Source organism: Polyodon spathula, chromosome 19 (genome assembly GCF_017654505.1).
Source record: "Polyodon spathula isolate WHYD16114869_AA chromosome 19, ASM1765450v1, whole genome shotgun sequence".
Taxonomy (NCBI): domain Eukaryota; kingdom Metazoa; phylum Chordata; class Actinopteri; order Acipenseriformes; family Polyodontidae; genus Polyodon; species Polyodon spathula.
In genome coordinates this window covers 22,408,184-22,435,346 of record NC_054552.1, presented here as the reverse complement: position 1 = coordinate 22,435,346, position 27,163 = coordinate 22,408,184, and the positions used below count along the sequence as shown (strand labels likewise).

General features: G+C 37.8%; 1 protein-coding gene and 1 long non-coding RNA gene across 6 annotated transcripts in view; both read right to left on the bottom strand.

Moving 5' to 3' along the window:
- Positions 1-18,459, bottom strand: part of LOC121294917 (GRAM domain-containing protein 2A-like) — a 43,626-nt gene extending 25,167 nt beyond the window's left edge. For 2 of the 5 annotated variants that reach the window (XM_041219112.1, XM_041219116.1), the window contains exons 1-3: positions 18,369-18,459; positions 10,244-10,382; positions 8,812-8,961 (exon numbers count right to left, since the gene is read on the bottom strand). The gene's annotated coding sequence lies outside the window, so the exon portion shown is untranslated. Of the gene's footprint in view, positions 1-8,811; positions 8,962-10,243; positions 10,459-18,368 lie in introns of those variants that run through there. The other 3 variants (XM_041219115.1, XM_041219113.1, XM_041219114.1) reach the window with 3 other exon arrangements.
- A 1,709-nt stretch (positions 18,460-20,168) lies between these two features.
- Positions 20,169-27,163, bottom strand: part of LOC121294470 — a 14,351-nt gene continuing 7,356 nt past the window's right edge. Inside the window, exons 5-6 of the long non-coding RNA XR_005946794.1 lie at positions 22,614-22,644; positions 20,169-21,944 (exon numbers count right to left, since the gene is read on the bottom strand). This is a non-coding gene — a long non-coding RNA (uncharacterized LOC121294470). The remainder of the gene's footprint in view (positions 21,945-22,613; positions 22,645-27,163) is intronic.

Below are 27,163 nucleotides of genomic sequence, written 5' to 3'. Positions count from 1 at the left end.
ACAATGACAATTTAATGATGGACTGTATTGTCAGAAGAGAAAACTGAAATGTGATGGGGAAGGTAATTAGCCAAGCACAGCTATGTTGTGCTTCTGGTCTTATATCGTATCGTAATGGAGGTATGTATCATGTGTTAACTAGTTACAGTCATAATCCACCACATGTAGAACAGTAGGTCCCAAACACTGTTTTATGAAAACAAGACAAGCAGATTCTAACTTGATATAGCCTTTATCAAGTGTCAACCAAGAACTGCGTTCACAGAATACAAACCCCCGAGCATATTCAGGAAAGCAGTTGTGATAGGAAACTCATTATCATGACCCTGAAGGTTTTCCATCTGGTTTAAAGATTCATATTCATACGATACCAACGGCTGCCTCCGCTATATCTGAAAAATCTCAAAGAAGGCATTTAGGAGGTCCCACATACAGTATGGACCTTTGTTATTCTAGTCTTGCCCTGGCCTAAGCGAATGGAAAACAAAGTCAGTTGTGTGCCATGTTGTAAACCATTGTTCCTCTCTTGCTAAATCTAACACTACTGTGAAAAGGGACTACAACGATGTTTACTGAGTTTCAATGCAAATATAAGAAAATGCGACGCCCTTCTATAGAGTAGGTTCGAGGCAGAAAAAAAGGAGGCAGAAAAAAAGCAGAGAGCTTGGAATCTTCTTACTGTATTCTGACAGGCAACACTGATAATATCTTCTTAAGGATGTACTCTAATTCAAGGCTGTTAAATGCATTTTCTCCATTTGCCAGCAGAGAAAAGAAAGCAGTAGCCCATCAAAGTTTATCCTTACCAGCGGATGTTTAAAAATGCACTGTATACAACATTAATATAGCATTTAGATTTCAAAACCACATCGCTAATATACTTTGCATAAAGGCAGACAAAAATCAAGGACATCCTATTGACTAATGCGCTGAACTTAAATAAACAAACAAAATAATGATCTAACGCTCTGTACATACTGTATGAAACATACATTTAATAAAAAAAGGAAACAATTCAGCTAAACTTTAGTTCTGGAGCAATGTACATTACTCAGCAGCTGTATTAAATGTAAATTAATCAATACATAGGTATTTGCTATGTTCCTTTCACTCTTGTCAGTATTAGTATCCATGGCCATCAATGTGGGAGGGCACAGGACTGGCGCGTGGTTAAAACAGGAAGCTTTACTCAGCGTTCCATGCAGGCCACCTGAAGAAATGGGAGGACATGACTGGCTAATAGCACCTACGCTTCCTCCAAACGTACAGCAGTGACTGAGTGGAAAATATAGATTGGACGGCTGCCTTCGCATAAAAGCTATTTATTTATTACTGTATATTACACAGAAATAAATAAATAAATATATAGTGTGTCGAATTTTAAATTCTCAGGCAGGCAGTGCCTCCTCTGCCGTGCCACCACGGGCTACGGCTGGTGGAAAGCATACATGGAAATGAGTCACGACAAATCTTTGTGTCCATTTGAATGGTAAGGAAGTACAGCATTTTTAATCAGTAGCAATATTATGTCAGTTACAGAAATGCAGTTTAATAGTGTGTTGTCAAGTCTCTAAAATTGGGGCAAGCATGTCACACATACACTAGCAACATCTAGGGAATCTAGGTTTAAAATCATAAACATATGTTGCTTTACACTGAGTCATCCCTGACCTGCAACAGCCAAAGACTGCAAATTTCCAATATTTCCAAAGTTACTGCAGCTCAATTTCACTGGTCTATTTTTTGGTAGGTAAGAATATCTAACCGGGTATGCAAAACACGTCAAGTGCCAAGGAATGCTTTTATACAGACAAGCATCTTAGGGTTTAGATATACATCTGTAAGCACCAGAGACAGATGCAACACACATGCATATGGAATCCCTGGCATTGTGTGAGTCATTAAAGCAGTGTACCTGTAAATCAGCTTCAGTCAATCACATTTTAAAAGAAATCAAATGCTTTGAAATCCATTTTCTTATCTCTTGTTAGGTTCATGGACATTTTTATTGTACCCACAATCTAATCTTTTGTTGTTTTGCCGTTTTCAATGAAATCACCAGATAAACTGCAGCATCCAGATATCTTTGCTTCAGGTCACACCGGGGGACTGATGCTAGACGACTGAGTTTGGAAGGAATTAATTACAAGGAAGCAACAGTGTTGTCTTTGAAATAGCTACATATAAAATGAAGGATAAAATACAAGCAAAATAACTTCTAAAGAAGAGGGGTAGTGCCTCAATTCTGGAGATCTTAACAAGCTCTCTCTGAACAAGTTCAACAAGGTGGAACATGTGTATTCACTCAGTTTGGAATATTTGAACAGGCAACAATTATACAATACAGAGCCCTTTGTCAGTGCAAAGCCACAATAGCAGCTGGAAGGCCAACACAAATTAAATCATATTGAGCCAACCCAATGTAACAAAAAGAGGACAAAAACACAACATGGAAACTACAGGAGCTTGCTGTAAACATGTCTTGGTTTGAATGCGCTTCACATTTCCAGAACGTAAACCACGGACTGGCAACCGCAAATGTTAACATGTCTTTAAATTTAAGATAAGCGGCTTTGATGTAATACCCTACTTTGTAACAAGCACGGTGCTTTGCATCTTGCTGGGGTGTTGTTTATCAGAATTAACAGATCCTTTAAAAGGATGTATTTCATTTAAACCCACACATCAGACAGAAACTGCTTTCAGAGTGAATATTGCTCATTTGTTTTGGAAGAATTTGCAATCAGGAACACACCATTCATACGTTCTTTATAAGGTCACTGTATTCACTGTATTCAAATAGAGAGTGCTTGTTTGAACAGCCCCTACTTCTTTATTTCCAATGGCTTGACATGCTGTAAAACACATCATTGCGGTTTATTATCTAATTCATCTCAGATTTGTTTGACTGTAAGAACAAGGTATCACTGGTTGGTTCTAATGTATAAATGCCAAAATAGTAATTTTCCACAAAATCTTTCCTGATATACAGTATATTCCTTAAAGCCAGCCGCACACTGCCCGACTCAAGCCGTCCCGACTCATCTCATCTCATCTGGCCGTACAGAGTCTGGATGAATCGTAGCAGTGTGCGCACCCTTAAAACCAATATTATGCAGATTTCAGTCGGGATGTCTTCAGATTTGAAGATTGAACATGTTTAATCTTTTTCAGACGCAGTTTCATTCATGAACAGTCTCTCCGTGTGCGGCGGTTGCCGACCAAAACTGATTGAGACCGTTTAGTCATAACAGTGTCAACCAATGGTGAAGCAGGTTTAAGTGACGTGCCTTGTCATACAAGACGGCGGAATATTGACAGCATTTCTTCCACAGGTAAAAATACATTAGTCTTGAATTGCTCCGAGTGTCCCAAATTCAAAAATACCAGATATGTGCACATTTGAATAGTTTTTTTAGGCATTTACTAATCAAAGGTAAATTATCAATGTACCTTTTTATGATCAGTCTACTGGCAGCCTATATTTACTTACTGCGCTAAAACAGAAGTAACCGGTGCGTCGATCTTCAATAGGTTGGATTTTATTTACCACATGTTAAAGTGTAGTAGACAAGTCAAACACTGCCTGAAATGTCTGCAAGGTGTAACTGGTCAATAGCTAAATTAAGAGGCTAAGCGCTTCTTTTGGTTGCCTCGTGGCGCTGCCTCCGCCGCCTAATTAGCATACGATGCCATGCATAATGAGGGTCGCTATTTTGGGTTAAGTTAATACAAAAATGTGTAGAGGGCAGTATTAATTAAATTTGCATACATAGTAATTATCAGTAACTAGTTGTGGTAATTCAGTCTGTGCGACACCCAGTCAGGAAAAATTCAATTGTGACGTCAAACCAAAACTGAGCCCAACAAGATCGCAGAATCTGTGCAAACTCAGATGAGATGAGTTGGGACGGCTTGAGTCGGGCTGTGTGCGGTGGGCTTAAGATGAGAGAACAGCTTTACTTTCACTGTCCCTCAGGGTGAATCAGATGTTGGTTTTACACCCAGCTTATGGAATGCTTTACCTGATGATCTTAATTCAAGATGAAGCTTTTTACTTTTTTAATGTTAGTTTGTCCTTAAGCCTGCTTAGAACTGACAAGTTATTACAGGAGTTATAAAACCTGTAATAGTTGCCACATGAGGCTGTAGGTCTTCAGTTGATTTTTAATTAATACATAATTGTGAAGAAGACATTTTTAACCTGATATACATCCCTATAAACATTGTGATTTTACCATCGCCAACAACACCATAAGTACTGTCCCTCTCATAAACTTGCTATTGAGTAGTTTTTCAAAATAGGTACATTTGATGTCATAGCAATTTCCCTGACTAGCGCCATGTGTATCCTGTACGCTTGTTACGCAAGCACTGATATGATTGGCTATAGATGGGTGCTCCTTGTATTGTGATTGGGTGCACCGTGCAACTCATGAGTCTCGGCCAGTCAGAGGGCTGAATGGAAAACTACAACATTGTAACATTATCCAGCAGGTTTCATCAGCTTTATGAAGCAAAATTAGTTAATTCTATAGGGTGATGCAAAACTTTTGGCCAGAGCTGAATGTGTTATAGCAAACATGTATTTACATTTTAATACGTAGGGCTTCTGTTTTTCAGTTTTTATTAATTTCATTTTTCCATGCTTATTTTTAGCTATTTTCGAGTTACATGTAAATCATTTTTTCTTGGGGGGGGTGGTTCATTTTTTATATACGGTATGAGATTATTGTTTTTGGTTACTTCAGTTTCTTTCTGTCACAATATGTACAGTAACTCAACAGTACTTGCACACTTCAGTTGTACCTTCTTTCCTTTGCTGTCTTCCACAACAAAATCCTTATGGTCACGGGCATATTCTTCTGGGAGTTTTGTGTGTGTAGGCATTTTTTTTAACATTTTGCCACAATTTGCAATTCTGTTTGAAATTCCACGAGCGTGTCAATACTACTAATACTGTAATATAGCTTTATATCTTGCAAGCGTGTTACAATCCTCCAAACTAAATTTTACCAATTAAAACTGAAAATCAGAAACCCTAATTATATGTGGTTAAAGAAAATTCACAGTTTGCTTGTCATTAAGGGAAACATCAGCTTGGTTACTGGAAAGGGGTGTGGACACTCTTAAGGTGGAAAACCTGAAAATAACCTGAGCTATAACCACTTTAATGATTGCATTAATTACAATGCAGTTCCTTAGTATAATGTATTCATTCACTATAGCACTTACTACTGTATCTGAGTAACACAGATCTTGCCGGTGGTCAGTAAACACTGAGAACATATCCAATGTAACAGATGTTACATTCTCACAGAATGGCCCTTTGACCCATTGAGCTTGAGCAAACTGTAGAACAAACATGGGTTTAAAGGGGTGAGGTAACAGTGCATACAGTTCTGCTGAATACAAAAAGGTACTTATTAGGCCTACAATTACAGACGGGCTCACTGCCAGACGTTTTCACTTCACAGCTTTATTGATGCTAATAAAACCAGGGAAAAATACATACTACTGGTTCCACAAAAAGATCACTTTAAATGCTAACATGACATCACCGTTGACACAAAGTTAAGTATGTCCAGAGAATTTACCAGCAGTTACAATCTACAGCCTCTTTTATTCCATAATCCTACTTACTTATCAAACCATCTTTCCCCAATTACTAGGAAATTGTGTTAGATGAGCACTAGGTTAGAACACAGCCTTCTGGAGGCCTAGTTCCAGATCCAGCTTGGGTCAAGTGAGAGGACCACAGTCACTCTTTCTGCTTGGCTCCAGAAGCAGTCTACAAATCCTAAATGTATTGCATTTTCCTTAGGTTTTTAGCACCGGAGGGAAACCTAGCTTTGTCAATTCTGCAGCTTGCAAGCTGAATCGGCACCCCACTTTTTACCTGCCAGATCAACACATGTGCTTTCAGGATGTATTATTGAGGCAATGGACAGCAAAGTAATCTTTTCAAATTCCCCTTTTAAAATATTGGCACAACGTTCCAGTCCTCAGGAACCCCACCTGATTCAACAGAAAGAGAATTGCTCTGTCCCTGGTTGTGTTTTAGACACACTGGGTCAGGAAGCAATCATTTACTGCATCAGTCACTTCAGTTTGTACTGTATCACACTCCACTGGACTTCCCCAGTTTATATTGGGAACATTGAAATCATCCATGATTACAGTATTCCTGCTCCTAATGACACTTCGAGTCATTAGTTCTGACCAGTGCTTAATTTATAAAGAGGTGCCATGGCGCAAGCAATGACCGTCCTTAAGAACCACACATTCAAAATCATAACACGTTTATTTGAAAGCGTATTGTACATACTAGGGTTAGATGTTTACATTCATGTATTCTACATATACAAAGTATATGTACCTACAGAAAAATGAACTATATGCAACCACAGGGCCAAAAAAAAGAAAAAGCCTGTAAACATGTTTTGTTATAGTTTTGCATTTAAATGGTTTAAACAACTAAAATAATAAGGCATTCAGAGGACGACACTGATTTAAAAAAAAAAAAGCACATGAACATTGGTTTGACTCACGGTCTGCACTATTATCAGCGATGTGTGTGCAACAGAAGCCGGTGGTAGACTACAAAAATGATTAATTAAACTTTGGTTTGGTAGTTGTTATCTTAGTATATTTTTATTCTCTATTAATTAAATTATATGTATTGAAAAAGGCAATATAATATAGCAGGCTAATGTTCCAATTGAAGTTGGCTACAATATATGTTTTTCATTTAAAAGTTGTTGTTGCTCTTTGTTGAAATTAATGATCAGCTTTCATATTTTGTTGTATCCTACTCATTTAATCAAACCAAGTAGTGTAAGAAGTTGCTTGTATCGTTCATGACGTTTTTCAAATCAAGTAAGCATATTTGTGCATAAAAAAAATCACAATAGAGTTGTAGCCAGTGTCATCTTACTTAAAGGCACTCAAGCTGAAATCGTAAAGTAATTTAAAGTAGGCTACAAACCTGGCAGTGGACTCTCTCTTTAGCGCGCACGCAAGAACTTACAGACTTGATACAACTGTGTTGAGAATTTAAAAAGAAAGCATTTTATGAAATTTTTAACTAGAGGTACCTGGAATATGACTCTGCATGCCCGGCAAGCCCCAGCACAAATTAAGCACTGGTTCTGACAGTTCAACATATCGTGAGTTAATCAAATTAGTTTTACAGGAGATTAGCAATCTATACATTAATAAAAAAAATCTGTTAAATACAAAATTAGGATGCACAATAATGTGGTCATACTTGCCCCACTTCACCATTAAAAGTCCACAGTTTCTGCTTTGTTTTCATCTTTTCATTTTTGTGAATTTGATTCCTTGATCTATTTATAAGCACATTTTGCCACTGTATAAAGACCCCTTTCTCTGTGCTCAACTGGGTTGGGTGTTTAATAATGAATGATACCACAAAACAAAGAACATATCTAATATTTTCTCACTTTTCAACACCGGCACTCCCTTAATAGTTTTGTTTCAGATACATTAATTTGGTGGCATTTAATTTCATGTTGAGATATTACTTCAAGGTTTTAACACATAGGAGACAAACAGAAAAATAAAGAAACTGAGGCAAAATGTTATATAATTCACAGGTAACACAATCTGTACTACATATCTCTCCTCTTAGTGTAAGCTGAGCTGCGGAGTGTCTTTTTCCATTAAATGTCAACAAGACATTTTTAAGTAACAGATACTGTTTCACAAAAGCACAAAACATAATAAAAAGGTGTCTGTCGGCGTCCTAATGGCATAACAAAACATAATACTGGATTGAAAAAAGTACAGAAACAAATTCATCTTTTAAACTTTCTCTCCGGTCACATCTTATACTTAATATACATATACATAAAACTTGAAGTATAAAATGTGACCAGAAAGAAAGAAAAGAAAAACGTTGTAAGCCTTAGTTAAAGTCTTTAACTAAGACTTTAAACATAAACCTCTAGTTTCACAGACCCTGATTAGCACTGACCTTGGACTGGCTAATATTAGTTTAGGTAAACTTCCAAATGTTTGTAGTTTTTATTAGTTTGTATTAGCTTAACAAAAGTGTACTGTAAACAATGTTGTATTCAGAATTGGATTTATAGGGGAATTTAAAAATAGCTACAAAACACCAACTCCCTTAAGAGATATGGTGTCCATAAATAAATAGATAAAATACATACAGCCATACATACAATAAAACAGCGAGCACCAAATACTTCCCAAATTATTATATTATATATTATAATATTAAATTATTCAAGCTTTCACTAGGTAAAATTTTAATTAGAAATGTTTTGCATTTATTACCTTTATTTGTGTGTTAATGAAACCTGAAAAATAACTTTCTGCCATGCTGTTTAATATGCCCTGGCATTATTTTTTGTGTTAAAGTGGGGTTGCATGCATTGAAAATAACATAAGTTTGTTATTGATTTTATTATAAAGACAATGACTTGAGTCAGATGGAGACTTTTTTGCTTGACTTGAGTCAAGTCATGTCTTTTCGGCAGGGAGTTGACTCGAGTCGAGTCTTTACGTGCAGGGATTGTAGAGTGAAGTAGAGTCTTTGATGGCAATGACTCGAGTCGGAGTCACGAAAAATTTTGACTCGAGTCATTTCAACCCGGGTACCAACACTATTCTCCGCTGTATAACTGACCTGACCTAAGCCCAGGTAACAGTAAAAAATCTAATAAAACAATCATAATAATAATTTCAAGTTCGTATACTGTTGAGTGAGCCCTTACACAGAATGTGTCAGGAAATGGACTGATGAAAATATAAATAACCACTTACCAGGAAATTTCTAGCAAGTCCCCTTCAGGTTTGTTTGTTGTATCAGTTCTTGGAAGGCAGACATTTGATCCCAGAGACAACTCAACCTTAAGCAATATTTAACATGAAACATCCTTGGCAGCATGCTGTAAGCCTGCGAGTTGTGCGTTGCTGAAATAAAACAGGTTACTTAAAGTAGGTGGTCTTCAACATGTGATTGTTGTTTTTAACAGAGCAGTGTGTATCTTAACACTATGATTGTGTATCTACAGTATTCCACAGGCAAGCAACTGGAAACTTGGGAATGTGTTGTAGTGACACAGTACAGTGCAGTTAGAAATTGCTGGCTGTTCCAGAGACAGTGGCCTGATAAAAGTTCCTGCACTGGCTTGAAGCTTGACAAACGTCGTTGTGCTGGTTTCAGCGAGTTTAAATAACCAGACAAGTCAAAAATGAAACTAAAACATGTATTTACTGTAATTATTATTATTGCTATCTTGCTTTATTGGTGTTTATTTAGTTGTTGTTTTTTTAACCAGCAAAGTCCCACTGAGAATAAGATTTATTTTTTCAGGGGAGATCTGGTCAAGAAGTTGGAATATCACACACACACAAAAAACTAATTCATATAAACACAACCAATACAAACCAGTTAAAATACAGTACAAGAATAATGTAGGAGCATCTATCAAAACAAACACAGGTCTCGGCTACCTAATGTCCTTTGTTTTGGTTTAAACTCCTTAAGCGATATTAAAACACTGAGTTTACTGAATAATAACAATAATTGTAATGAATATAGCGTGCTGATTATTAGAAATAAGTATCTTGAGTATGTTTGCATTAAAAAAAAAAAAAAGTTTAACAGTACTAATGCCCAAAATACTAAATAGTGCGGTATGTTTTTGGAAGGGAGATGTACTCGCTATTCAAAGGCTCTATTCAACAGCTCTTCCTGCTGCGACAAAATCATTTTCGAAACACAGCAAACAAAACCTCTTTATATGTGAAATCGCGTCTCTACCCATCTAAAAAAAAAAAGTAACAGCATAGTGCAGATATGCAACTGGTTCCGTTACCTCGAATGAGAAGCCGTATTAAACGATGGCACTTGTATGTGCGATATAAATATGAAGTTTCTCGTTGTAATGGTGTTTTCTTCTATTTATATTATTTATTGTCTATATTGTGTAATATTAATCTCGTGACACGTATGAGGGCCGCCCCCTTCACTACGGTATTCACTGTTGGTTTATAGAGGACAGGATAAAAATGCAGAAGATTTTAAAATAGCCTGTCTTAAGTTGCAAATTAAATGAGTATGTCTACACTGTGCAAAGCTGCAAACCCCGTGAATCCATCCATTTGTAACTGAGAAAGATAAAACGAAAGAGAACGGCATCTTCTTAGCTGAAGCGATTTAAATGAGTGTTACATACTTTTGATACAGTACCTTCAATGCAACAGAACAAGCGTCTTCGCCTTTTCCCGGCGCTGTCATTTCTTCCCGGGATTGCACAGGGGGAGACGGCCGGAGTACAGAACCATTCTCGCGGAGATTCAGGCAGCCAGTCACAGCCAGCCAGTTGGAGCTGGAATGGATTTGGAATTCGAGAGCTGTCAACACATCCACGCAGACACTGCGAGGTGGAGTTTAGGGTCGCCATGCAAACGGATTTGACTAAGGTGGCGTCACAAACGCGGCATTTTTAAGGCAAGTTAGTATGAGACTACTAGAAATGTACGCACGGTGAACAATGTGCAAAATATAAATAGGCATACACTGTAGTATATATTAAAATGATATCACTTATAATAAAATGTATTTGTTTTGCACTGGTATTTTTTCTCAACACTGACCTTATGCTAAACTCTTGAATGTTAGAGCTGTATTCCTGAATATATACTTTTTTTTCACCAAGTCGAACATTATACAGTATGTCTAAAATATAAATCAAATAAATAAGTACATTTAATATAGTTTTTCTTTATATACTGTATATCATATGAATACAATTAAATACATGCTGCAAATTATATACAACAGTAAACATATGTACACAATATTTGCAATATTATGCACAGAATACCCCTGTGGAAAATTCCAGCAATGACCAGTAGTGTTTCAGCTGTTCATCGTAGTTCACCAGAGTTGGCGCTAGTCGGGAGCTGGTTAAACGGGTCCTTTTAAGTTCTAAGGTTAGCTGTTTTATGTCTTTCCTCCATATCTATTCCCTTCAGACTTGTCTAGGATTTTCTATACCGGCTGAGTACCCAGTAAGAGGCCAAAAAATCTTCGAATTTACCAACAGAAGCTGGGATTTCCAGCAGGGTATGATACTGACATGGGACCAAAATGATCCTGATGTAACTAATAATAATAATAATAATATTTATTATTATTATTATTATTATTATTATTATTATTATTATTATTATTATTATTATCTTATTGTCATAGGATAAATTGTTATTTATTAGTTCCAATTGAAATGACAGCCTGGCGTGAGAACTTGAGGTTCATCAATCATAAAACAAGGTTCTGCTGGAGACCAGCAATGGAAAATATAACACAAATGTACTGGCTGGCCATCCAGATTTAGTCATTTTGGTGTAAATTCACTAAATCAATGTTAATACAAATGGCAGTGAACTCTGACTAGCTTAAGACACCTCAAGGTGAGTTTTGGTGTATTTGAGAGGTATGTCTGCCTATTTTACTAGTTGAAATTATTATTGTTATCTTTGTATCAAATCGTAATACAGTACATCAGTAATATCAGCGTGAGTAAAGTCTTTCAGATATATAACTACTCACACTGACTGGAATAAGCAGCATCTAAACAGACTGATAGATTGTTTTGTGGTCTTTTACAAAACCATTGTTCGATTTATACAGGAGTGGTTGAAAAGTCTGAAATATGTCCCTCACAAAACAGGAAGCTAATATTTTGAAAGGCAGGATAATGTTTGGGTATTATGGTTAAGGTGTAGACATCTAGAATGAAATGGATTTCGGAAATGAATTTGCCTATTGCCACATTTTTTGGGCTTCAGAACATTTACTACTCAACTACCGGTAATTTATTGTACTAATCAAAGTCATGCCACAAGGAAACCTTCAATTTGACCATCATTACATTACTAAAAAAAAGATCAAATACACATGAAATTGTATCTACAGTATGTGCTCCCAGTCATGATGGGGTTAAAAGTGTGGAGGAGGAGGAGGGCCGGATGCAGACAGTGCTGCAATCAAGCTGAGCCCCAGATTAAAGGCAAGCAGACAGTGATCAGTGGTGAATTCAGTGTACTGTAACATTTTAATTTTGCAACACTGAAATGCTCCTTTCTCAGGTTAAAGCTGCCAGCCGGACTCATTCAAATGTATCATACAGTACTTTCCTGGATACCAAAGTTATACTATATTTTGCCTATTGTTCTGATGATTTTTGCATGGCTGAATATTTGTTAAAAATCCAAATAAAATAGACAAAAGGTCTCAGTGCACCCTATACTGTAAAAGTTTCCCATGGTAAAAGCATAGCAAAGGGTAATAAAGCACAGTGAAAGCATGATAACGCACAGGTAAGCATTGTAAAACCCAGAGGAATGGTAAAGCATTAGTCTCCACTTCTTATGATGTTTGTCAAGCTTTTTGATTGCTTCTGACTGCGTTTCTTAAATGTTTTTAAGGTGACTTGACTGGAGCTGCGATGGTCCTGTTCTCGTTTGTTTTGATCGTGTGTTCTGTGTTGGTCATTTCTAGAGAATTTACATCTTATGCAGCAACCAGTTACGCTGCTTGTTTTAGTTTCTGACATCCTGTCAAAAATAACAATATGATATTAAAATGTTATGGGCCAGTAGCAGTAGCAGATGCTGTATCTGTTACAAATGTATTTTGCTCACCTTCCGAATGTTACCATGTTCATTGCAAGGTATGGTACAAGAATGGCAGCTGAAGGGGAGGGTTGCAGACAGCTAGTGTAAGGCCAGATTAACAGGGTTTACTTGTCTCTGAACATGCAGTGCAATCTGCTTGTAGTCCTGGCCAAAGTAGATGCCAATAGACCAGACCATGTTTCTTTTTTATTTTAAATATTTCATCCTATTAGTTAAGTCAAGTGTGGAGATTATCAAAACCTAAATAAAACAGAAATATAATCAAATAAATGTACTGTTTTTATTTAAGCCAGGGTTATTTCAGCATTAACTATAGGGCTGGTTAAGTGTAAAAGGAAGTAAACCGACTCTCGAGTAGGTAAAGCTAGAGAAGTTATGCAACAAGTGTTTGCAGCATGCCTTTTAAAGGTCAGTTTTGTTGATTGCGCCAGTGCCTGTCAAGAGTAGAATCTCTGACTGTGCTGGAATTGAAACGCAGTGGGGTTTGGGTTTTACCTTTGTTTTTTTTTTGTTTTTTTTATAAATCTTCAGATTCGATAGAGAACGTCCTCAAAAGTCTTATGTAAACATCACTTAACTGCTGACAGTTCCATAAATTATTAGAATACTAACTTTATGAAACGCTAATTCAAATTCTGCTTTACATCTTCTAATAACTTTCCTGATCCCCCCACCACCACCACCACCACCAAGTCAAGCTATTAAGAAATATTATTTTCAAGGCAACGGTTGCTTTTTTTTTATATAGTGTAAAATCCCTGCATTATAAAAAATAACAAACAGGCTCTAAAATTAAGAGAAAACTATGCCATATACTGAATGGATACTGTGAGCTTCACTCGTGGTTTATTAACTACAGGCTTGCTAGAAAACAAAGAACAGCAGGATGTGGTCCATTATCTGTACATCTAGGAGTGTTGTTCAACACATGACAGAGCCAATTTTTATTCACACATTGAGATCATAAATTAACTTTCAACTTTTACTTGGTACTTTGCCAGAAAGAAAGAGAATTTTCTTGTAAACATCGTGGTGTATACAGATCATGCTGCCTCCTGTAACAATACTCTGAATATTGTGGGAACAGATGAGTGTTGTTGCAGGAGGGAGCTTTTTCTGGGTACACTATTATGTTTCAAAGAGTAATTATTTTTCTCCTGGTGTTCACTCCTGAGTAAAACTTGAGAAACGTGTTCCCAGGCGACGAATAAAAATATCAAAACAATCAAAAGGATTATGTTGAAAAATACAATGCTGGAGTCAACAAGAGATAAAGCAATGGTAGTGTAGTGATGTGTTTCTTGTAAACACTGCAGGGAGTTCTGTACCAGAGGGATTTATTTTAGGTTTTGTTTAAAAAGGCAGTTTATGTACTATTTGGGAAAACCGCCTTAAAACATGTTTTAATGCTACAGCCCTTCCCCTGTGCAGCAATCTGAATTATTTAAACAGGTAGCACACCGCCTCTTCTCCTGTATCTACACCTTTAGCAGATGTGTTGCCAAGGTAACCTCAGTACACTACAATACAAACAGTCAAGCTACTTGGAGAGCCTTTTCTCTCCAAAGCAGTCATGTGACTTTACTGAATATGCCTCATTTCCAGGAAACTATTTATAATAGCGTCTAAGAAATGTTACACGCCTGAACCAGAAATACAGTAGCAGTTGTTTGGATTGTGATGTTAAATTGTTTGGAGCCGTCCAGAAAATGTGAAACAGCGCTGAAAAAACAGGGATAGCTATGGCAAGACCCTAGAACCACTCATCACAAATGTATTATAAGTAATCCACTGATTCAAATTCCTGCTGCCAGCTTTCTTAATATTCCATAGGACCTAGAAGTCAGTAGACGTATGTTTTATCACTTTGAAATGGAAGAACAGCTGGCCTTGCAGATAAGAGACAGACACATTGAGTCTGCACTCAGCCAGCAGGTCTCACACAGTCTGCACAGCTTTCAGGCCAACAACACCCCGGACATTGCATTCAATTACACTGAGCTAAGGAACACTCACTCCAACAACTGTTGGCAGATTGGCGTGTTTTGTATTTTCAGGACAGAAGGCTACAGTGTTGAGTTCTTTCAATCACAATCCATCCACATAATTCATAACCAGTAAAACATAATTGCCTGTAGTCCAATTTCTCCTATGGCCAAATAATAGGCAGATTGCCCTGTTCATAGTAAATGTAACACATGAAAAATTTGCCCACATGAAAAATCAGGCACAGTAACTGTAGCGATTGCAAAGTTTACATCATATAATATAATTTTCTGAAAAGAATTTAAAACAATTAGAATGTTATAAAACTAGTCAGAAACAATCCAAACCAAAATTACATCTGCAACCATGTTGTTTTTTTGCTAGTTTAATACAGATTTCTTTTGGTTTGTTTTAATGGGGGAAACTTTTCACAAAACTCTTTATTAATTATTTTCCCCAGTGCCGTTACATTTCATGACCATTACATTCACAAGAACCAAAAGCCCAATACTGGAGAAAAAAAGACGAGAATGTTTAACAAGCATTGGAAGCTATGCCTTTTTAATTGTACAGGTATACTTACAGGTCGAGTCCTATGACTCTGCACAAGGAATACAGTTTAAATCCATTTTTATTTGGTGAAGAGACGAGAACTTTGGCTCGCTCTACAGGAAGCATAGGCGATGACTACGTGGGGGGCTTGGGGTCCCCAGCCGACACTGGAATTCTAAAAAGTGGGCTGAACACCCCCCCGGGATTTTGATAGAATGTTGATTATCCAGTGGAATGTGGAACACTAGGACCATGCGGAATGCAGGTTGTAGCTCCCATTTTGCAATCACTATTTAAGAAGCTATAAAAATGGAAATGCTAGCCCGTTCATCCAAACAGCTAGGGAACATAGCAATGGTTTGTATTAATTAGCGTTCAGATGTTTACAAAAACAGCCAAACATGTGCATGTATTGGACTGTAAAAGTTTATTTAAAAATGAGTAATTTTCTGATAGCCCCTATAACGTCACTCTGCAAAGAACTTCTGACAGCGGTACTGAAGCGTTATTTGCAAGTATAAGAAATGTAAAACTGAGTCAAACTAGTGAAGCACTTCTGTTTTATTTGTATGCACATGCATATCAATTCATTGCTTTCACATTTTTTTAAAACGTTAAAAAAAAGGAAAGGCTATAAACTGAATTCAGTACTGAAAACATGTTTCAATACTATTCTCAAAACAGCAGGCTGTATTCCAGAGTGATGTTGGTGCTAGTTTGTGCTTATAAAAAAAAAAAAAAAAAAAAAAAATTTGCCATATTGGTGCTTTAAGTGCTGATTTCAACATCGATTGATAGTCTTCTTAAAAAAAACTACCAGTGCCCTGTATTTTTGCTGTCTGTACTGATGAAGTTTCAGTGTGTTCATAGCTATTTATTATCACTGTAAAGTTGAAATTGTAAATCCGCTGCATTAGACTTCTGTGATGTATTTATTTTTTAGTAGATAAATCAACTCCAGAATTAAGAAAACAAAAAAAATTAAACGGCAGCAGCACAATTTTTGTATTTTACATAAAACTACTTTTTTGTTTCTTTTTTTTACAGGCGGAGGAGTGTCGGCTAACTCAGCCAACAAATCCCCACCCCCCACCCCCCCCCCCCCTGGAATTTTAAAACTCGGTGGCTATTATACCTATTATCCCTTTAAATATTCCCCATAGTAAAAGAAAGGAAAGTGGGATAAAGCACAGCAAAAGCATGCTTAAGCATAGGTAAGGTATGGTAAGGCAGAGAGGTATGGTAAAGCATATTCAAACATGGCAAACCATGATAGAGTATGGTAAAGTGATAGTATAACCATGGGGAAACTACAAAATTACAGTGCAAACATGCCATGGCAAACTTATATAAAGTATGTAGGTTTGTGTAGTAATTTTAGTGCAGAGCACCATTATTAGTATTAACAGACCTTATGGCTGGACCTGCTTGGAAACCAGGAGGCATATATACAGCACAGTATTGTTTAGTGCTTATCTATAGAACTGGTTGTTATGGTGCAATCTATTAACTGATCTAAGTAATGATGGACTAAAAAACATAATTGACTGGCATAAAACATATTTGACAATGGCAGTGTTTAGATATGTATCATATTTCAATGTAAATGTTGACATTTATTGTATGTTTTTAAAGTGTGATTGCATTTGTAATGGTTATTATTAAAGACTAGCCTTTTCTTTTTAGCTTGGTATTACAGGTACTACTTATATTTTATAGTTCTGAATTAGTATGAACGAAATGTGCATAGTTTGGATATTTGAATGCCAATTTTAAATAATTTTAGATGAGGTGGTCCATATGGTTTTACAACAGTTTTCCAACTCAGAATTAAACCTGGGTTCAAAGGATGGAAAGTGAGTGCTCTACACAAAAAATGAACCCCTTATAAAGTCATGGTAAAAGCATAATGAAGTGTAGTAAACCATAGTCAAGCCATGCTCAAACTTAAAGTGGTTGTAGCTAACAGGATAATTCCATACATCTTTAGTGCTGCAGTAACCATGCGTGGACCAAGAAGACAAGGGTAACAGATTTCCTGAAAGCCCAGCATGCAAATAGAACTTTCTTAAATATAATGGATCACATTTTAAAATAAAAATGCATGCTTGCTATAAACTGCACATTTAAGACCTAAAGAGCGTATAGAAATGCAAAATAAGCAGGATGGAATTATTATGCTAGCAGCAAGCATGGTCATGCATTGTATCTGCCAGCTCTTATGAAAGCCCACATGTTGTGATTACTGCAGAATAATACACTTTAGATTAGTCCCTAGCAAAGTTGTATGTGCAGCAAGCTTTGATGTCTAATTACTGCCTGCTGCTTGTGAAAACTCACCCAATGTGTAAACCAAAGAAAACGGTTTGTAAAACAGAAAACAAAAACTTAAAACTTAAAGGGTCCAATGTTGCTTATGCTAATAGGAGGGTAACCCTTTGCTGCACTGTGTTTATTACTGTCAAAATCCAGTGTTCTGAAAGTGTACCAGGCTATAGTGGATAGATACAAATAACGGACTCATTCAGTATTAGCATGTTTTTTGTGCAATAAACTGCAAGAATGTATCACACATACACACTAATAAGGATCTTACATTGAAGTTGTAATTACGGGGGGGGGGGGGTCTTAAGGAATGGTGAATAACACACGCAAGCAGTTTCACATGTTAGACATGCACTTGTTTTAGTAGCAGTCTTGTTTAAGTAGGACAAACTTTATTATTTAAAAGCTAAAACATGGTGTTGACTTCACAAAAGCCTTCAAATACAACTGCAAACATGCAAGTGCATATTATTATACATGGCAATATAACACAGGAATTGACAAACATTTCATGTGCTAGTAATGAATTACATCTGTAAGCCTAATGCTCCAAGTAGGGCACAAGGACAAAGAATGTCAATCAATTAATCAATCGACTGTTGCATCTTTAGAACAAAAGCATCAATGGAAAATGCACAGGAAGTCAGGGAGGCTGTGATAAGTTTTGAAATGTACTCACTTTGTTAATCATATATCGCTTCCATTGTTAGTATAGAAGCAATCAGTACTACACTGCAGTATATACTTGTATAAAGTGGTGCAAATTCCTAAAAACAGAACAAGGTGAATAAAAAAAGCAAAAGGCTTACCCCAGGACAACGATCAACGTTCAGCTTTGTTCCACGCCGGCAGCGACTGCACAACACCTGAAGAGTGAAATTTCCCCTCCTCTGTGTTGCATGATATTTAGAGCCTGTCACTGCATGTTAGCGAGGTGTGTGGATTTAGAGCAGAAGGCATTACCTCAGCCAGTCTGTCCCACCCAGCAGAATGCTGATCAGATATCAGATTTCAGATAAAATATATCCCTGCTAATCTCTCCCTCAGCCATGCAGGGAAAACATATTTCTAATGTGGAAGCGTTGGGGCTTTGGGAAAATAACTTTACAATGGAAGAAGAGTTATACGTTCACAGTAAAAGTTTGGTATGAATCCCTTATTTTGAAAAATACACACCAGCTCCCTTGTTGTAATGCTGAAGTAAGACAGTTATGAGACTGTGGGCTATATGTTTGTGCTTTATAATTGCTTCAATCAATGGACTAGTAACGGAATTATGGAAGAAGCCACGATATACCTCCTTATAAACAGCGCATAAGTTGTGTATACCTTTTGTGGTATACATAGGAAGGCCTGCTACTTAAATTAAAATCAGCAGGCATACAGGGGAGCACATGGAAGAGCACACAGTTCCACCCCCTGGCCACATTCTGAAATTGCATGTTTTAAAGTAGGATTTTTGTAAAGCACACGTGGCCATCAAGTTTAGCTGGATGTGTAACTATTACAAGAATTTGAATGGATTCACATAGAAACAGATTATACCTCACCACTCTATCCAGCACTGCAGCCCACCCGCTTAAGGTTAATATGCTTCCATGTCTGTTGTTACTTTATGACTTTAAGATCGAGCTGGGGTAGATATATATTCTGAACTAGTTCTCTCCCAGGACCAAGGTCAACATGGCATCTTACAGTAGCTGTTGTTCCCTTTTCTTGGAGGAGGTCCACAGCTGTCATGCTGCGATTCCTGCTTTCCTGAAGGGAGTGGCAGGAAGGGGAGTCTAGAGCTTGGTGCTTCCTGCAGTTCGCATGGAGTCCTTGCAGTATCTGTAATTACTATGTTTAAAGTATTCAGTTACTGTACCCGCTTTAACTGCTTTGTAATGGTAGACTTATTTTTACTGGTGTAAATGTGAAATGTGCCAGTGATGCGTCTGGTACAAAAGCACCATTTAGCAGGCAAAAATATTATTGTCAAAATGCAGAATATGTTTTTGTTTTTGTTTGTTTTTTTAAAGGAACCATCTTTTGGAATCTTTGAAATGGACCGTTCTACATAATAGACATTTGTCACAGTGGGATTGACTTGTACTGTTACCCTAATAGAAGATCAATTACATTACATTTAAACGTTGCTTGAGAAACTATACAAATTATTAACAAAAACATTTCCTGACAATTTTGTTTTTTGCGGGTAGAACAGGGACTGTAAATGACATCTACAATCAGGGTAGTATTTGAGATGGGTGAATTAATTTAAAAATGTAATTCTACTAAAACATGATACATGTTTAGATCTACTCCTGACATCAGCATAAGACACGTACTTACCTCTCGACTACATAGCTGGCTCTAGTTGAAAGGCATGACGTTCCTCTCTGAATTCAGCCCTTGCCTTTCCATTCAACAGGCTGAGATGCATTCCATACCTATAGATGATATTTTACTGTCCATTTAATGTGAATTGTAGAAGATGGAACCTGCTGTGACTCAGGACTTATCATGGTGCAAATGTAAGCTTAGAAAAGCACTGTAATTCTTTGGTATTATTGATAACATCAGCTTTATTAGGAAAATTGAATAAGCAAAAGAAGTGATAATGCAAACAAATACAGTGACCACACAGCATTATTTCTAATAATATTAGTCCGTCTCATTGATTATATTTGCAAGTTTAATCAAGTAAATATTGTTGCTCACACTTACAAGCAACTATACAATCACTAGTTACATCCCAAACACCATAAAGCAAATGGAGAGACAATTAAGCTTCAGAAAAGTAAGCATTCCTTCATTCACCACAGAAAACATTTTCTGTGTCTTAACTTTGTAAAACTACGTACACATGACACAAAATCAGTTGGTTTTGAACAGTTAACTCAGTACTACAGTTTTTATGCAAAGTTTGTCTCAAACACACAATCAAATCAACACGTTTGTATCAGTTGCTGTGACTTGTTAATTTCTTACACATGATTTATAATGATTTCAATTCACTGTGTTGTTATTGATTGGGTTGCATGTTTCCATAGTGTCAGGATGTTAACAGTATGTGAAAACGCATTTGCTGAATTGAACAGCACTTTATCTTTAAAACCATGGTAACAGTAGAGACAGTGGGCCTGTTGTTTCTACAGCCTACTCAGCTTCCATTTTCAACAAGTTTTTCTTCTGAACTTCTAAAAATAGTGCAAGAACAGGGACGAGTACATCCTTAACAAACTTCTCAAAGTAATCGATAAACATTAGGAAAATTAACTTGCGATATGGGTGCTTAATCACAAACTCCTTAGTGTCATCAAGCAGCACATCAGTTCTAGCAATGTTTCCAAGCACTCCCATGTTGTACTGCAGTCTGAAGGCACAAGATTTTATAAACCCCCTTGATTTTTTCAACACGGATGCTGTCTCAGTTGTTAGAATGACATTCTTCTCACGGCTCTTATCACAAAACACGTAGCACTTATGAGCTGTAAGGTACCTGTAAATGCTGTGTAGTTTGTTATTAATCGTGTAAGTTTTCAATGTTGTTTTTTCTATGTAAGTTTGTACAAGCTGCATTTCCACCAATTTCCGTTTTTTTTTTTAATTTTCTTTGTTTGGTCCTAAATATTTCCTTCTTTGAGGAACCAGACCCTTTTCCATAGCTGGGGACAGTTTCTGAAGAGTTAATTTGCCAAAACACCTCATCTGGAGATGTACTTTCATTTTGAACACTGGTGCCGCCCTCATTTCCACCTGCAGCTATGTCAGGGAAATCACTGTGGCTTGCTCTACCATCAGAAATACCACTTCCTAGTCTGCCACCTTCACTTGAACCCATTTCATTGTCTGATGTTTTTTGTCTCATTAAAGTGCCACCCTTGTTTGACTCCACTTTTTTCGTAATAACAGCCACAAATAATATCTCAAAAGTTTTTTTGGTAGGAAACATTCAACTTCTACGTGCCGAGGGGTCTTTATTTAGGTAGGCCTAAATCACCATTGGAAATACATTCAATATAAACAACAGTTTATATACCATAGTACAGAATACAAGCTTCACACACAAAAATCCATTTATTTACACAGACGATAGTGCTGTGGTCCATTTTTTTTCAGGTTTGCTGAAAAGTAATAACATTTGAAATGTTGACAAAAACAACGCAATGCTATAGATTGATTTAAATATAAGGTAAAAACAGATTCATTATTAATTTAACAGCACGTCACAGTTTTCGAATTGAATTTCCTTACGTGCCTTTCACTAAGCCAATCCAACCCCTCCCTTAACCTGAATACCTTTATTATCAAAATAACAAATGCACAGCAGAACATAATTCAGTCATTGGTATTAGCAATGAATACTCTGTTGGCACTTTGCAAGAAAATTCGATCCAGATCTGAAATAAAAATGCAGAGAAAATGTATTTACTTTCAGTAACTCACACACACATTATTTGCTGTGAATGTATATGAGCAGTGTGGCTCTGTCTAGTCTAGTTTTCCTGGTGTTGGGAATTGTCACTCAGCAGGCATATTTTTACAAATACAAATAATTAAAACTTGTTTTTACATAGCAAATGTAAAAACATGAAAAGAATCACGCTGACAGATACACAAATCATTATGGACAGCACTGATTTAGTCAGTATGGCTTGATGTATAAAGACAATAATACTGTCTTGGGACAAGTGTTGGTTTGGGCTCCGTACCGGAACATGTACAGAATGCAAGTGTGGCTCGTTTGTGTTGTGCCTGGATTATCAACACTAGTGGTGTCTGGTGTGCGCAGTTCTGTGTTGCAAAACAAAACTGCAGCAAGAGCTCCCTCTGCCTGCTGCAAAAGTGATAGCAGCCCTGTTTTATTAAGGGCCCTGATCCTTTAAGGGAATCTCAAGTACTGGTAGTTCTTCCAGCTGTATGTGTAAGGTGGCTGAACACTTTTTTGTAAGTCCTAGAATATACAAATCAAAGTAAACCCTCTTCATAAAAACAAGGGGGCTAAGTTTGGCAGCTGAATCTACTCAATCAGAAAATCCAGGAAAATGTATATAATCTTTACAACCTACCTTCAGCACTGTTCTCAGTCATTGTCATTATCTACATGAAAAACAAAGAGCATTAGTACTTTGCCTTATATGTGAAGTGAACGGACAAGTTAAGCCAAGGTAGTTGCTTCATGCATCATAGATCATTCATCTAACTTATTTTGTTAAAAAAAGCACTGTAGAAAACTCCAGTGGCTCTGAAAATTAGATACAGACATTTCAGAAGCTGACCGTTTTACATGTGCTTGTATATCCAGCTGTGTGAAATAAATAATGCAATAGGTTTTTAAAATGAAAGTGCTGGGCCCGTAGTTTCTTATCTTTGAGCGACATCCCTTAGCTCCATGAGGGGCACAGTTTAGTGTACAGCAGTGTTCCCATTACCTCAGACACAGACAAACAGACACATTTAAGGTTTGTAGTATTTTATTTAAAAAAATGTTTTTTCTTTAAGCAAATACATTGTAACAAGTCTAGCATAATGGCAGCCGATAGTCAAGGTTTGTATTTTTTTTTTTTTTTTGGAGGCTTTTTAATGTTTTCAGCTCAAGACATTTTTTAGGGACATTTCAAAAGCGCTGTGTGTTTCCTTTACACATGCTTGGGTCTCAAGCTGTGTAAAATATACTGAACAAAAATATAATCGCAACATGTAAAGTGTTGGTCCCATGTTTCATGAGCTGAAACAAAAGATCCCAGAAATTTTCCATACACACAAAAAGCTTATTTCTCTCAAATTGTATGCAAAAATATGTTTACGTCCCTGTTAGTGAGCATTTCTCCTTTGCCAAGATAATCCATCCATCTGACAGGTGTGGCATATCAAGAAGCTGATTAAACACAGGTGCACCTTGTGCTGGGGACAATAAAAGGCCACTCTAAAAGGTGCAGTTTTGTCACACAATACAATGCCACAGATGTCTCAAGTCTTGAGGGAGCGTGCAGTTGGCATGCTGACTGCATGAATGTCCACCAGAGCTGTTGCCAGAGAATTGAATGTTCATTTCTCTACCATAAACTGCCGCCAACATCATTTTAGAGAATTTGACGGTACGTCCAACCGGCCTCACAATCGCAGACGACGTGTAACTATGCCAGCTCAGGACCTCCACATCCGGCTTCTTCACCTGCAGGATCATCTGAGACCAGCCACCCGGACAGCTGATGAAACCGTGGGTTTGCACAACCGAAGAATTTCTGCACAAACTGTCAGAAACCGTCTCAGGGAAGCTCATCTGCGTGCTCGTCGTCCTTACCAGGGTCTTGACCTGACTGCAGTTCGGCATCGTAACCGACTTCATTGAGCAAATGCTCATGTTCGATTGCCACTGGCATGCTGGAGAAGTGTGCTCTTCAGGGATGAATCCCGGTTTCAGCTGTATCGGGCAGATGGCAGACGGCGTGTATGGCGTTGTGTGGGCAAGCGGTTTGCTGATGTCAACGTTGTGAACAGAGTGCCTCGTGGTGGATGTGGGGTTATGGTATAGGCAGGCATAAGCTACGGACAACGAACGCAATTGCGTTTTATCGATGGCAATGGTGGTCACACCAGATACTGACTGGTTTTCTGATCCACACCCCTACCTTATAGATTAGGGCCTAATGAATTTATTTCAATTGATGGATTTCTTTATATGAACTGTAACTCAGTAAAATCTTTGAAATTGTTGCATGTTTATATTTTTGTTCAGTGTAAATAATGCGATAAGGTTTTTTTAAATGTTAACTTAGCCAGGTATACAGGGTCTCACGATTTATTTTATTTATTTATGTATTTATTTATGTGTTGGGTTAAGTTTGTACATTTCTTAAACAGGTTGTTCCTTATTTTAATCATTTTGTCTTTTTTCAACAGACTCGCTTCTGTGTTTAAGACCAGCCTGTGTCCCTTTACTTTTGTATAGGTCTATTTAGCTCTGTACATGCAGCATCTGATCCTTGTTAATTTTAAAACACTTCATATTTTTTTTTAATATTTTTTTTTTAGACAACTCTATACTTTTTCAACTTGCTTTATTTTTTCAACACTTTATACATTTTTGTTTTTTTCATTTTTAAGCTTGTTTTTTTTCAGCACTTTGTACCCTTTTTGTTCTCATCCATTTTACTGCTCTTTTTATTTTTCTGAAATAAAGGATATAACAAACTGTACACCCCAGATTTTTATTTTTCTAAAAAGCTTATTTAATTTTCTGAAATAACACATACAGTGCCGAGAAAAAGTTTGTGAACCCCTTAGGATTTTCACATGTTTCGCATACTTCAAACCTAAAATGTTATTAGATCTTAATCTAAGTCCTAATAATAGATAAAGATAAACCAATTAAACATGATACTTTTCAATATTTATTTATCCACCAATGATTCAACATTCAATATCCATGTGAGAAAAAGTATGTGAACCTTTAGATTCAGTAACTGGTGGCACCCCCTTGAGCAGCAATGACTTCAACTAAGCATTTCCTGCAACTGTTGGTCAGTCTCTCACATCAGTTTTGAGGAATTTTGGCCCATTCCTCCTTACAGAACTGCTTCAGCTCGGTGGCATTTGAGGGCTTCCTTGCATGGACAGTTCGCTTCAGGTCCTGCCACAACATTTCGATGGGGTTTAGGTCCGGACTTTGACTAGGCCATTCTAAAATGTGGAATTTCTTCTTCTGCAGCCATTCTTTTGTAGATCTGCTTGTATGTTTAGGATCATTGTCTTGCTGCATCACCCACTTTCAGGTCAGCTTCAACTTATGGATGGATAGCCTGACATTTTCCTCTAGAATCTTCTGATATAATGCAGAATTCATGGTTGTATCAATGATGGAAAGCTTTCCAGGTCCTGAGGCAGCAAATCAGCCCCAAACCATCACACTCCCACCACCATGCTTGACGGTTGGGATGAGGTTGTTCTGTTCGAACGCAGTGTTTGGTTTTCACCAAATATAATGTTTCTCAATGAGGCCAAAATGTTCTACCTTTGACTGGTCTGTCCAGAGAACATTGTTCCAGAAGTCTTATGGATCATATGTGCTCTTTGGCAAAGTTCAGACGGGCAGCAATTTTCTTTTCAGAGAGCAGTGGTTTCCTCCTGGCTGTCCTTCCATAAACACCATTCTTGTTCAGTCTTTTTTCTGATAGTTGAGTCATGAACACTCACATTAGCCAAGGAGAGAGTGGCCTGCAGATCCTTGGATGTTACTCTGGGGTTCTTTGTGACTTCCTTGATGATTTTCCGGTTTGTTCTTGGAGAGATTTTCAGTGCTTTTTCTCCAGGTAACGTGGATTTCCTATTGGCTCCGTGTCGATGGCTGAAGTGTAATGCTGGCTACAGGGATCTGCTTATTTGCAGCCTCCTTGGTGAATCAGCAGAAAAAAGGTGCCGATGCTGGCTCCAGTGATCAACCAAAGTGCCTTCTTAGCGCCTCAGCATGGCAACTGTCTGGAATGGGCTGGATGGGGTACTTTGTAGAGGTCATCAAGTCGGCACCTCTCGTCTTCTGTGTTTTGTCGAATAGCCCACAACACCTCAGGAAGGCTCAATAGTGATGCTGGTGTGCCAACACAACTCCCCTCCCCCTCACTACATGTTGCAATTCCTGTCCACTGAATCCAGTATCCCTAAGAACCCGGGTCATGGAGTGTGTGACAAATCCTCGACACCCACATTTACTGGATAAACCCAGACTCTCCACCCCTGCTGTTCCATACTGGAGTTTCTTCCTCTCATATGCCTCATCCACGGAGTCCTCCCATGGCACTGTTAGCTCCACCAGAAACCACAAATCTTAGTTCTAATATCCTTTCTTGTTGGTTGCTCTCCTGGATGGAGGAATGTAGTTCTCTGTGTGCCAGCCTTTGCTGATATTGGCGGCGAGCTGGTGAGCTTATTATTTCATTCTTTCAGTGTTCAGTGCTTATGCCAAGCATTGCAGCACCAGGTCATGATGCCAAGTGAAGCAACCCTGGCTCAGAACCACCTTACATCATGTAAGAATGTGCTTCAGGGTAGCCAGTGATAAACACAGAGGACATGCAGGGTTCTCTCCTACCCACACATTCAGGTTCTGCGGTTTTGGAAGAACATCACATGTGGCCCTGATTAGGAAGCTGATCCTCCTCTTCCATTGTTCACAGGTCTCGCCAGCCAATCTTATGCTGCTCCACAGTCTCCCATCTCATCCATTCTTCCTGCTTAGCGGAACACCACCTTGATGCACATCATCCTCCTGCTTTTGCATTTCAGTAACTACCAACTTGCTCCTTTCAGCTGGAGCTACTTTGTGCCTCTCGTGGAGCCAAACTGGGACCAAGGCCTCCTCTTTCCTGTTGTACTTGCCCCATAATATCACTGATGTGAAGGGCAGCCTTTACATCTTCCACCATGTCCTTTGCTCCCCACTTTCTCCTTGTTCTCACTACGGGTGCTACCTCACTTATACACTCGGCACATGATTCCAGCAGTGTAATTTCTAGCCGAACCTTAGCACACTTGAATTCATCAGTTAGAGCCGAGCCTGACAGCTGCACTTTCCCTTTACCATAGAGTGCTACCCTACTAAGGCATCGTGGAACTCCCAGCC